Source organism: Asparagus officinalis, chromosome 1 (assembly GCF_001876935.1).
Source record: "Asparagus officinalis chromosome 1, Aspof.V1, whole genome shotgun sequence".
Taxonomy (NCBI): domain Eukaryota; kingdom Viridiplantae; phylum Streptophyta; class Magnoliopsida; order Asparagales; family Asparagaceae; genus Asparagus; species Asparagus officinalis.
The window spans coordinates 127,262,439-127,275,430 of NC_033794.1; positions in this window are offsets into that span (position 1 = coordinate 127,262,439).

Here is a 12,992-nt window from a genome sequence, read left to right on the forward strand (position 1 = left end):
AATTAGTCAGGGTTGCTAACCCTGACTAATTAGAAGTTCATTTTTTTAAAACGACCTAGTTTCTGACCATGATGCTGTCATGGACAAAAACTAGGTCGATTTCTCTAAATAACCTTAGATTGGGTCGATTTTTGGGATTAAATTTGGGAATGAGACTATTTTGAAAATTTCTCCCACAAGCCTTTTATAGTTTCACCTAAATTGCACTAAAATGCCCCGGTTGTAAGTGTTGATACTTAAGTTTCTAAACAATACTTACAAAAATCCTGAAGTTTTAAAATGTTGCACGTTGATGATTTCTATTTATATGGAGCGTGATGTTCTGATACATTTCTATATCATCCAAAAGTTTCAACTAATTTACAAGTAAAACTCTCATATGCTATACTACCCCTTTCTAATCTAATTAAACTAGTATTTTAGCATGTGCTAAGCACGACCTTGTCTTCATGTTCTGATCTTACCTCCACGTTTCGATATGTTGCTTACGAAAAGGACTCTCTAAAACACATTTACCTTTTCCAATCACCATTTTATAGTATTCTATCCCGTTCGAGAACGGATATACCTCCCTCTTCGAGGCATAGACATACCTTTCTTTTTTTGATATCTCGCTTTTTTTATGGAATTGATATCTCACTTTTGAAAAGAATATCAAAAATACATTTATATTTGTCGCTTTTGAAAAGAATATCAGAAATACATTTATCTTTTTTAATACTTATGTTATATATTTATATGAAATCATCTTAATAGTAGTATGAAGACAAAGCTGAACATTTTGATAAATTTCTGATAGTTAATATTATGACAATATTGCATATATTAGTAATTCATGATTTGAAAGTAACTACAAATTTAGCACATAAGCACGGTCATTTTCTCAAGATTGGATATCAATATCGTGCTCGGATACTTACAAAGACAAGTATACATGACAAAATACCTATGAATGTTAAGCAACGTTATATATAAGTTACGAAAAAAATATCATAATCAACTCTTTAGCTAATTAGGATGTTATATGTGATATTAATTATTATAATTCTAATTACGAGTATAAATGATGGATTTTTATTATTTTATAATTTCTTTGAATTTTATTAATAGTTAAATCTTTGGTATAAATAAATAAACATACCCCAAACACAAACCCAACCCAACTACAACCTAAACCGAACCCAAATACAAACCCTTACCATAACCATAATAGTAACGTAAAATTTATTAAAAATGGAAAAACTAAGAACATTATAATTAAAATTGTTAGGTCTTATGTTTATGAGCCTACATCTCTAATCTTGTTTTGATAATTTACAAACAATCTCTAATATCTTTTGTCTAGTGTTTGCATTTGCCTAGTAGGTATTCTAGATAAACAACATAGTTGGAGGTTGGTTGGACTTGCACTTACACCATCATATCCATTGGAGGATGGAAGGAACATTGATTGAAGTCATCGCAATTCAAGTCAAGATTTATATTGCTTCATTCCCTCAAACCAAAATCGAGCTTAATGAAGATTTTCATCTTGAGTACATTAGTTTAGGTTTATATTATGTGTGTTAATACTTTAAAGCTCAAACTACACACATATATGTTTTGTTTTTATCGTAATATATGTTTTCGAGAAAATAACTTGTTTATGGATTAAAGACTTGATTATTAATGTTAAATATCTTTTATAAAGACCATTAATCCATTTAAAAGAAGTTTTAAAGTTGTTTGAACTCGATTTGTTAAAATTAAGTTTTTAATAAGTTCGTGTTCGTGCATGTTTTTGTAAAATAGATGAGTTTTCACAAATAAGAAATACAATCTGAGAAATTATTTTTCTAACATGTTCTATGACATGTTTATAACCATTTCCCAAAATTTTATCATTTTTGGAGTTGATTTACTATGTTAAATCGATTTTACAAAATCAAGTGTTTCAGCAGTTTTCAGAATCTAGAATATATGTTTTCAAATAATTATTTATCACAAATAGGAATGATATTTCATAAATTATTTCTCTAATATGTTTATCTACATGTTAGAAACTTTTTTCAAAATTTTATGATTTTTAGAGTTGATTTACCATTTTTAATTGATTTATTATTTTTAATTGATTTTACAAAGCGAGATACGCAAAATTCCAGAAACTACCGTTACTGTTCCTACGGCTAGTTATTAGTCGACTCACACTTGGTATAAGTCGACTTATCAGAGGTTTTTGGCCTATAATGGCTAGTTTTCTAGATTTTATTATTTTGTGATTTTTCTAGGGGTTTGGGCTATTGTTTTGGGTGTTTATAAATACCCCATACCCTCTAACTTCTGAAACAACCAAGAAAGTGTTTAATCAAGCTTATAAGGGTGTTTAAGTTTTCTTAAGAGTGTTTTAATTTTGTTTATGTGAAGGGGTTTTCACAAGAGGAAGAGGTGATCATTTTCATTGTGTTTGTGCTTCAATCTACATCTCTCTCTCTCTCTTGTTTTCAGAGAAGTTTTACTAAACTTAATTTCTAGCTTATATTCACATTTGTTATTGATTATCTTTTCATTAAGTTAGATTCTACATTAAGTTTAGTTTTGATTTTATTGATACTCATTATTTACACACACCCACTTGAGATTAAGTATTTTCATACATAGTATATTAGGGTTGTGAGAGTGTAACTTTGAGTGTGGGCTTAATTGAGTCCTCACATTGTTTAGAGAACAAACATTTTTTATTGTGCTTAATTGTGAGATCGCATTGTAATACACAAGGACATTGAGAGTAGTGTGTGGTGAGAGACGGTGTCGATTTCAAGAGGAGTGAGGTCGGTGGTAAAGCCTAGAGAGAGGTGGTAATTCCAAGCACTTGAGAAAGGAGACACGAGCTAGGCCAACACTAGAAGGTGTATTGTGTAGTTGCAAGTGTGAGTGATTGTGATAGCTTTTGGTGAGCTAGAAAACCGAAATTGTGAGGTGTAAACGTTTTCATTGAATGTGGAAAACCGGTTGAGATAGCGGAGTTCTCCTCGAGTGTGAGGAGCGGAGACGTAGGTCGGAAGGACCGAACTCCGTGATCATTTGCTTGTGTTTGCATTGCCTTTTGCTCACTATCTTGTTTATCTTATTTCATGTTTATTTCACTCTTGTGTTATTTACATATCCTTACACATATAAGTTGTTGAATATCATACTTGCTAGGATACAATTGTTAATAAGTTTTAAATTAGCATGAATATCAGATTAGATTAGCATATTACCCTATTCACCCCCTCTAGGGGTAATTTTAAAAATCGTTCATGGATTAGAAATATACTTACAATAAATCCCTTGAAATTGATTAAGAGCGTTGCAGAATCTTGAGTTTAGCCCGTGCTAAGCATGGTTTTACCTATTTGTTTTGAAGTCTGGATAAAAAAACTCACAAAAAACATAGTTATCTCTTCCAATATATATCATTTAGTTATCTCTTCCAATACATATCTTTTACTATTTTCAACCCTACAAAGATTAAAACACACAATTTACGTTTTGCTCTAGCGAGAGCTAGAATAAAAATAAGAGTATCAAACCAAAACAAAAGTAAATATCAAGAATTAAATTAATAAAAGAACAAAAATTAATATCATATTTACCTTTTCTTTTTTCATCTCTACTTAAATATCTTTAGTTTTTATTTTAGAAAAAGTATTGTTGATATATATCGGCTAAGATACATTTATGGCACTTGTTGTTATTATTATATTTTTATTATTTTCTTTGTCAATTTAGCGAATGAAAATGTCAATATGATATTCTAAGATAAAAATTCAATATTTTTGTTTAGCTCATAAAGTAAAAAGAGAAAAACAACAATTTTTCAGAAAAATGGAAATTTAAAAATTTACATTTTCGCTTTCTTATGCATTAAGCAGTAGAAAATGAATGTTGGAATATAAGATTCGGAAACTCCTAGAATATCAGCTCATATTCATGGTATTCCTACAAAATAAAGCAAATAATACATCTTAAAAATATTAAAAAAGATAAAATTAATAGATAAATAAAAATAAATATGAACTTTGAACATGAAATTAAAGACGGAGCTTAAGGAGGTATTCCTACAAAAATAATGCATCTAAAAATATTTTTCAAATGAAAAAAATTATAGCTTACAAAATCTAAATACGAAATTTGAACCTATTGAAAAAAGAGCTTGTGGAAATATTCTTGCAAAAGCAGTGCAAATAATGTATCTAAACAAATTTAAAAGGGAAAAGTTAATAGTCTTATTTTCACCTCCCTAAGTTGCGCAATTTGAGATAACCCCTTTAACTTCAAAGGTATATATCATGAAATCCTCTTTAAGATGTAGAAATAGTTGTATCTACTCTCCCCTTTATCATGAAGGTTTACCGGCTCTTTTATTGATGGCAGGAGTGTTAGATCTTAATAAAAAACTTGAGATCTAAAACCATATAGCCATGATTAATTCGAAGAGATTAACAATAATCAAAAGAGCGGAAGCTTATACCTGAATCCATAGATGAACCTTGAGATGGGTTTTGGATCTTCTAACATTAGGGTTTCTTTAAATCCGAATTTCTCTTATTAGATGTGGGTGTAGAGAATTAGAGAATGTAACCCTAGGTTAGGGACCATAACCCCTTATTTATAGATGTTGTACTTTTGTAATTTAGCCCCTCAATAAATTACAATTACAACCTGGTATCTGCACATATAACCCCATGACTTATTTAAATACCAAATTAACCCAACTTAATTGATCACTTTAGTGGGTTATCCTGAAAGATAGCAATACACATTGATTAATCATATGTGCCCACAAATAGATTTATTAGATTAAATCCAACAATCTCCCACTTGGGCACCATATGATTCCTTAAATTGTGTATAACCTTATGAGCTCAAAAATTGCTATCACTGAAAAGGTATTTCCGAACAATCTCGTCCATTGACTATATCAATATAGGATCAAAGCGGCCTTCGTCACATTTATCGTGACTCGACCCATCAATGGTCACATATACCAATACAATCAAACGACATAGATCAATCATGGATGTGCAGCATGAAAATTACATGCAATGTGATCAGTACATGTCTATTTTCAACTGGTCCTCCTTAGTGAGGTCAAAACCAAACATAATGTAACAGAGTGTCTTAACTGAAAACTTTATTCTGATCAGACAATACAAACAAACATAAAGCACCACAAATACAAACTCCCACTAAAACATAATATCCTCAAATAATACCACACCCATATGAGCAGTATGCTCATGAAAGACCTTAGGTGGCAGTCCCTTAGTAAGAGGATCAGCTATCATGGAGTTTGTCCCAATGTGCTCTATGGATATCTGTCCACTCTGTACCCTTTCTTTCACAACCAGGAACTTAATGTCAATATGTTTTGACTTAGTTGAGCTCCTGTTGTTATTGGAATACATTACTGCAGATTTATTGTCACAATATAACCTTAGTGGTCTTTCAACATTTTCAAATGCACAGTCCCGTGACAAAATTTCGCAACCATATTCCCTGATTGAATGCCTCATAGCAAGCTACAAATTCTGCTGCCATAGTGGAGGAAGCTACTAGTGTCTGTTTGACACTTTTCCATGATATAGCTCCTCCTGCTAACATATAAATGTAGCCTGATGTAGACTTTCTGCTATCTTGGCATCCAGCAAAATCAGAGTCCGAATACCCAATGACCTCTAATTTCTCTGATTTTCTGTATGTGAGCATGTAATCTTTTGTTTTCTGAAGATACCTCATAACCCTTTTGACTGCTATCCAATGATCCATACCAGGGTTGCTTAAGTATCTGCCTAACATCCCAACAATGTACGCAATATCCGGACGCGTACATACCTGAGCATACATTAGACTTCCTACAGCCGAAGCATAAGGAATCTTCTGCATTTCCTGAATTTCAAGGTTACCTTTAGGGCACTGATTGAGACTAAACTTGTCTCCTTTAGCAACAGGGGTGTCACCTGGTCTGCAATCTTGCATGCCAAACCTTTTAAGTACCTTATCGATATAGCTCTTTTGTGATAATCCAAGAATACCCCGAGAGCGATCTCGATGTATCTGGATCCCTAATATAAAAGAGGCGTCCCCAAGATCTTTCATCTCAAAATTCTTTGATAGAAATCTCTTGGTTTCGTGCAACATGCCTATATCATTAGTGGTAAGCAAGATGTCATCGACATACAGAACCAGAAAAATATACTTACTGTCACTGAACTTGTGATATACACAGTCATCAACAATGTTCATCTCAAAACCGAACGAGATAACTATTTGTTGAAACTTATGATACCATTGATGAGGAGCTTGCTTGAGTCCATAGATGGATTTCCTTAATTTGCAAACCATATTCTTTGGGTCTCCTGACACAAAGTTTTCTGGTTGCACCATATAAATCATCTCATCAATGTCTCCATTGAGAAATGCAGTCTTAACATCCATCTGATGTAACTCAAGATCATAATGAGCAACAAGTGCCATGATTATTCTGAAAGAGTCTTTCGATGAAACCGGAGAGAAAGTCTCTGTATAATCAATGCCTTCCTTTTGAGTATAGCCTTTAGCCACAAGACGTGCCTTATACCTCTCCACATTACCGTTTGCATCCCGCTTGGTTTTAAAAATCCATTTACAACCAATTGGTTTTGCACCTTCTGGTAATGGGACAAGTTCCCAAACCTTATTGTCTTGCATAGACTTGTACTCTTCATTCATGGCATCAATCCACTGTTGAGAGTTAGAACTTTTCATGGCCTGAGAGAAGTTGATTGGATCATCTTCTAACATTCCACTACTTTCCTCATGTTCTTGGAGAAATACAATATAATCATCCGGAATAGCATTTCTCCTTTCTCTCGTGGATCTCCTTAATGGCACTGGTTCTTGAGGTTGTTGAGTTTGTTCTTCTGGAACAGGGAGTTGTTCAACATTATCATCTTGAGGTTCCGGATTTACTTCTTGAGCAACAACAGGTATAGGAACCTGAATATTGTCAAAAGTAACTGTATGGATTGGATCTGAAGCCAATTCCTCCTCAAAACTAATGTCTCTAACCTTATTTCTCCCCCCAAACTCAACATCCTCAAAGAATGTTGCTGTTCCCGTCTCAAAAATGTTCCTTATAGTGGGATCATAAAACTTAAAGCCCCTAGAGCGTTCAGAGTATCCAATAAAGTAGCTGCTAACTGTTTTGGAGTCCAATTTCTTTTCATTTGGCCTATAAGGCCTTGCCTCAGCTGGACATCCCCAAATATGTAAATGCTTTAAACTGGGCTTTCGACCAGTCCAAAGCTCATAAGGTGTTTTAGCAACTGCTTTACTTGGTACTCTATTCAGAATGTAAGCTGCTGTCTTAAGTGCTTCTCCCCAGAGTGACTCTGGTAAAGAAGAATGAGCAATCATACTTCTTACCATATCCTTAAGAGTCCTGTTTCGTCTTTCAGCTACACCATTCATGCTAGGTGAACCCGGCATGGTGTACTGTGGGACGATACCGTATTCCTCTAGGTATCTAGCAAATGGTCCTGGACGTTGTTCACCTGAACCATCATATCTACCGTAGTACTCACCACCACGATCAGATCTGACGGTTTTAATTCTTCTGTTGAGTTGATTCTCAACTTCAGCTTTATAGGCTTTGAACATGTCCAGAGACTCAGATTTTTCATGAATAAGATATAGGTGCCCATAACGTGAGTAATCGTCTATGAATGATATAAAATATTGTTGACCATTCCAGGATTCCGTAGGGAATGGCCCACAAATATCCGTATGTATCAATTCTAAGACATCCGAAGATCTGTTGGCACCTAATCTTTTCACTTTGGTCTGTTTTCCCTTGATACATTCAACACATACGTCGAAGTCCGAAAAATCAAGGGAATCCAAAATGCCATCAGACACAAGACGCTCAACTCTACCTTTTGAGATATGACCTAAGCGCTTATGCCATAATGTCGCCGAATTTTCCTTATTTAATTTACGCTTAGTACCACGTGATTCCACATGCAAGGATTCATTGTAAGAAGCAATTGTATCAAGCAAATATAGGTTGTCATAAATACTCAAGTAACCGGTTCCCACAACATTTGAATTAAAAGATAAACTGAATTGACTGTTTCCAAATGAACAAGAATAACCTGATTTGTCCAATACAGAAACAGAAACCAAATTCCGTCTAAAAGACGGTACTACAAAAGTATCTTTTAAATCCAAATAATAACCAGTTCCTAACAACAACCTAAAGTGCCCAATTGCTTCCACATCTACCGATTGTCCGTCGCCCACAAAGATGTGTCTTTCAACATCACTTGGCTTTCGGTAGCTCAGGCAACCCTGCATAGAAACACTTATGTGAGTAGTAGCACCAGAGTCTAACCACCAAGTGTTTCTAGGTACTGAAGCTAAATTAACCTCAGAACAGACCAAAGCAAGGAACGTACCCTTATTATCACGCCAGGCGTGATATTTTGTACAGTCCTTCTTTACATGTCCAGGCTTCTTACAGAAGAAACAACCCTGATTATCCTTATGTTGTTTCTTCTCAACTGGACTCTTAGCAGCTTCCTTATCATTCTTCATTTTCTTGCCCTTATCCTTAGAGACATAGGCCAAATGAGCACTTTCTGTCTTATCTTGCTTTAACCTGTCTTCTTCTTGCACACAGTATGAAATGAGCTCATTTAGAGTCCATTTCTCCTTTTGACAGTTATAACTGACCTTAAATTGGTTAAACTGTGCAGGAAGAGACAACAAAACCAGATGCACTAATAACTCGTCACAAAGATCGAGTTTAAGTGCCTTAAGCTTTGAAGCAATATGAGACATTTCCATAATGTACTCCCTGATATTTCCCTTGCCCTTATACTTCATCGAAATCAAGCGAGCTAAAAGCGTGCTTGTTTCTACCTTATCGTTTTTAGCAAAACGCTTCTCAATTTCGGCTAGGAAATCTTTAGCTTTAGTAATCCCTTCGGATTCTATGCCCCTGAAGGCTTCCGGAACGCCGCGCTTAATGATCATAAGACTCATGCGATTTGAACGCTCCCACTTCTCATGCTCCTTCTTTGCATCAGGAGTGCTATCCGCATTGAGAGGTTGGGGTTGTTCAGTTCTTAATGCATAGTCAAGATCCATGCAGCCAAGAACAATTAATATGTTCTCTTTCCAAACCTTGAAGTTTGTCCCATTTAGCATGGGAATTGAGTTGATGTTAGCAGAAATTGTTGCAGCAGATGCATTAGCTGAAATAAAACAAAAATGCTCACATCAATAACCATAATCAATAAAGTTCAAATTATGACAATCCCCATCCAAGATATCGGGCACAACATTAATATCAAGTCTTTGGACAGTAATATTAACTTGTAAGTGATACCTTGTTGCAACGATCAAACATTAACAATAACTCATGTCAAATAATAAAACTATCTTTGGATCGATTCATTATTCACATGTAAACCTTATAATTGTCACACGCTTATCATCGCAGATGTGTATACAGTCTAAATAAATATTAACCTTCCTTTGGGCCGATTAAATATTTACACGAAAGCATACACACAAACATCTCACATTCCTCATGAACAATCTACACAAGAGAGGTTACTTTGGCAACTTCTTGTTTCAATTAATCAATTAGAGTGAGAGACAACCTTAATTCCTTAGTGTCATAATATTTGAATTAAATAATTGATTAAAAACCAAATTAGATTTAAATTAAAAGGTTTTAATTTAAATCAACTGAATTTCCAAAAAAAAACTTAATTGGGGTCTCATAGCTTAATTAGGACCCATAACTTAATTGAATAAATTAAGTATACCAAAGTGGATCCATAAAAAACTGAGGCTTAACCATAGTGAACACGAAGTTCGCTTGACTTCGAACGCGAGGTTCGACTGTATCGAGTACGAGACTCACTTAAGCATGAACGCAAGGTTCGTTTGAGAACGAACGCGAGGTTCGTTTGAAAAATGAACGTGAGGTTCAACTTGAGAACGAACGCGAGGTTCGTTTGTTTGTGGAAAAATTTGCAGTAAAAAGACAATAAAGGAAAATTTGATTTGTATTCCTTTAATCTCAGTTACAATTGGATTTCCTGATTACAAAAGAGAAGAGAATGATCTGGATTCTCCCCTTTGTTTAATTCTGGGTTCTTCACGGCGGCGATGAGATGCCTCCCTCGATTGCTCGCGTCGAGTTTGTTTCTCGTTGACGATCCGACGTTTTGATTCACTGGAACATGATCTTCTCCTCACGATTTGACGTTGTGGAGAACTTGCGTGGCAAGTTTTAGAACTCTATGAAAGAGTTGATTTAACCGAAAGTCGGTTATAAGCCAAGATGAAGAAGATCTCGTTGCCGATCTCCAAAGCTCCAAAAATGCTCTAAAGATCCTGTTGACGAGCCAAGAAGTTCCAACCGACCCCGAAAGATCCAGCCCCGAACTAAGTTGATTTCTTAGTTATTTATAGGGGATTAAGAGGTGTAACCACCTCCTTAATTCGCTCTTAAGTGGGGCTAATGCGATGTAACTGCCCCTTAAATCACTCCTGAGTGGAGTTGTGATCCCCTCAGATCGTGGGAAACGGTTTTGGAACCGTTCAGCTCGTGCTTGAACGAGTCAAACGCAGATCCTGCATTCTGGCATGAATTCTGTGTCCAAACGCAGTGTCTGGAAGCTTGAACGCAGTGATTGGAAGCTGCGTTTGCAGCGGATGAAAGCTGCGTTTGGCAGCGGTATAGAACTACGTTGGGCAGCGCTTGGAGCTGCGTTGGGCAGCGTCGGGCGGCGAATAGAGCTGCGTTGTGCAGCGATATTGAGCTACGTTGTGCAGCGATGTTGGGCTGCATCAGGCAGCGATGTTGGGCTGCGTCGAGCAGCGATGTTGGGCTGCGTCGGACAGCGATGTTGAGCTGCGTCGGGCAGCGATGTTGAGCTGTGAGCTGCGTTGGGCAGCGATATTGAGCTGCGTTGTGCAGCGATGTTGAGCTGCGTCGGGCAGCGATGTTGAGCTGCGTTGGGCAGCGATGTTGAGCTGCGTCGGGCAGCGAATAGAGCTGCGTCCAGTGGCGATTTAAGCTGCGTTTGCAACTTTTGGAGTTGCATTTGAGCTGCGTTTGTAACTTTTGGAGCTATATTTGAGCTGCGTTCGTGGCTATGAACGCGGTGCGTCTTGATGCTGGTACACGGGGAGGACTTCCACGTCTTGATTTGAAGAGACCATCGATTTGTAGTCTCTTACTTTAGCTCTTTGATATGCAAGAGTCGTCAGATTGTAACTCTCGATGTTGATGGTGAAGGCTGTTAAACTAGAGCTCTCATCGGTTGTCATGAAGGTCGTCAGATTGTAACCTTCAGCGATCTACGTGAAAGTCTTCAAATTGTAGCCTTCTGGAAGTCGTCAGATTGTAACTTCCATCATCGGTGTTTGATGGGGATCAGCTATCTATTGTGATTTTTAGACAGCCTACATCGTTAAAAAAAAGATGAACGCGAGGTTCGACTTGTTAGACCCTAGAGGGGGGTGATTAGGGTCTTATGCTAATCTAATCCGATTAAATGCCAATTAAAATTAATTAACAAGTATATTCTTGCAAGATAGATATACAAGAGTTATGTGCAAGAATAAGCAATATGAACAAAGGTAAATATCCTAGCAATGAGATAAACAATAAGATATATCCTATATGATGAAATATATATGCAAGGATATGTAAACTAACACAAGGGGTAAACAATCTAAACAAGATAGTGGATGATATAGATAATGAGCTAATGACAATGGCGATATAAGATATGAACATAAATATGAATGAACGCCAAAGCACACTCAAACAAGCAATATGATCACGGAGTTCAGACCTTCCGTCCTACGTCTCCGCTCCCCACTCCCGGGGAGAAATCCACTAACACAATCCGGTTTGAAAGCCGGAACTTCTTCTACACACTCGGTTTTCTAGCTAACCGAAAACTCTACAACTCACACTCTTGCAATCACACTCTACACCCACTAAGTGTTGGACCTAGCCGTGTCTCCCTCAAGTGCTCGGTTACAACCTCTCCCTAGGCACGTCAACCGACGCCACTCCTCTTGGGACGATCCCCGACTCTCACCACACACTCCTCACTCGGTGTACAAGTGTATTACAAAGTGATTCTCACAATAAGCACAAATATGACAAATGATTGTTCTCAAAACAAGGTGAGAACTCAATTAAGCACAACTCTTAGTCACAAACCCACAACCCCAAATTATACTATGAATGTAAATACAATAAGCTCAAAAGGTTGTGTGTGAACAAAGAGATATAAATCAAAACTAAACTCAATGTAGTTCTAGCTTAATAACAATGATAATCAAATATATAAAAAAGCTAGAAATAGAGTTTAGAAAACTTCTCAATATATCAAGAGTGGAGGGAGAAGAGTTGGATGCCCAAACACCAATAGATGATCTCCTCAAGCTCTTGTAGAATTGAATCACAAAAACAAACTCTCAATTTGCTTAAAAGCTTTTTAAACACACTTAAACCAAACTAAAACCCTTGTTAAAAACTTTATTAAACTTGATTAAAAAACTCTCTTAACTACTTTGAAAAGACATCAGCAATGGGGTATATATACCCACTCAAAGCTCAGCCAAAAACACCCAAAACAAAAGACCAAAAGACCCAGCCAACGGTACAAAAACTAGCCGTTGGAAACAGTAAAAGCCATCGTCGGTCGACCGGAAATTCTGTCGGTCGACCGATTTGAGCTCTCGGTCGACCGGACCAAAATTCGGTCGACCGTTATCCAGGTCGAAAACGAGAAACCACAAGCTGACATCTTCGGTCGACCGGTGCGGTCGACCGATGGAGCTCTCGGTCGACCGGACCGGTCGACCGATGACTCTCTGGAAAAATACTGACGAATGGTCACTAGACCGGTCGACCGTACCGGTCGACCGAAAACTGACATTTCCAGAAAAAT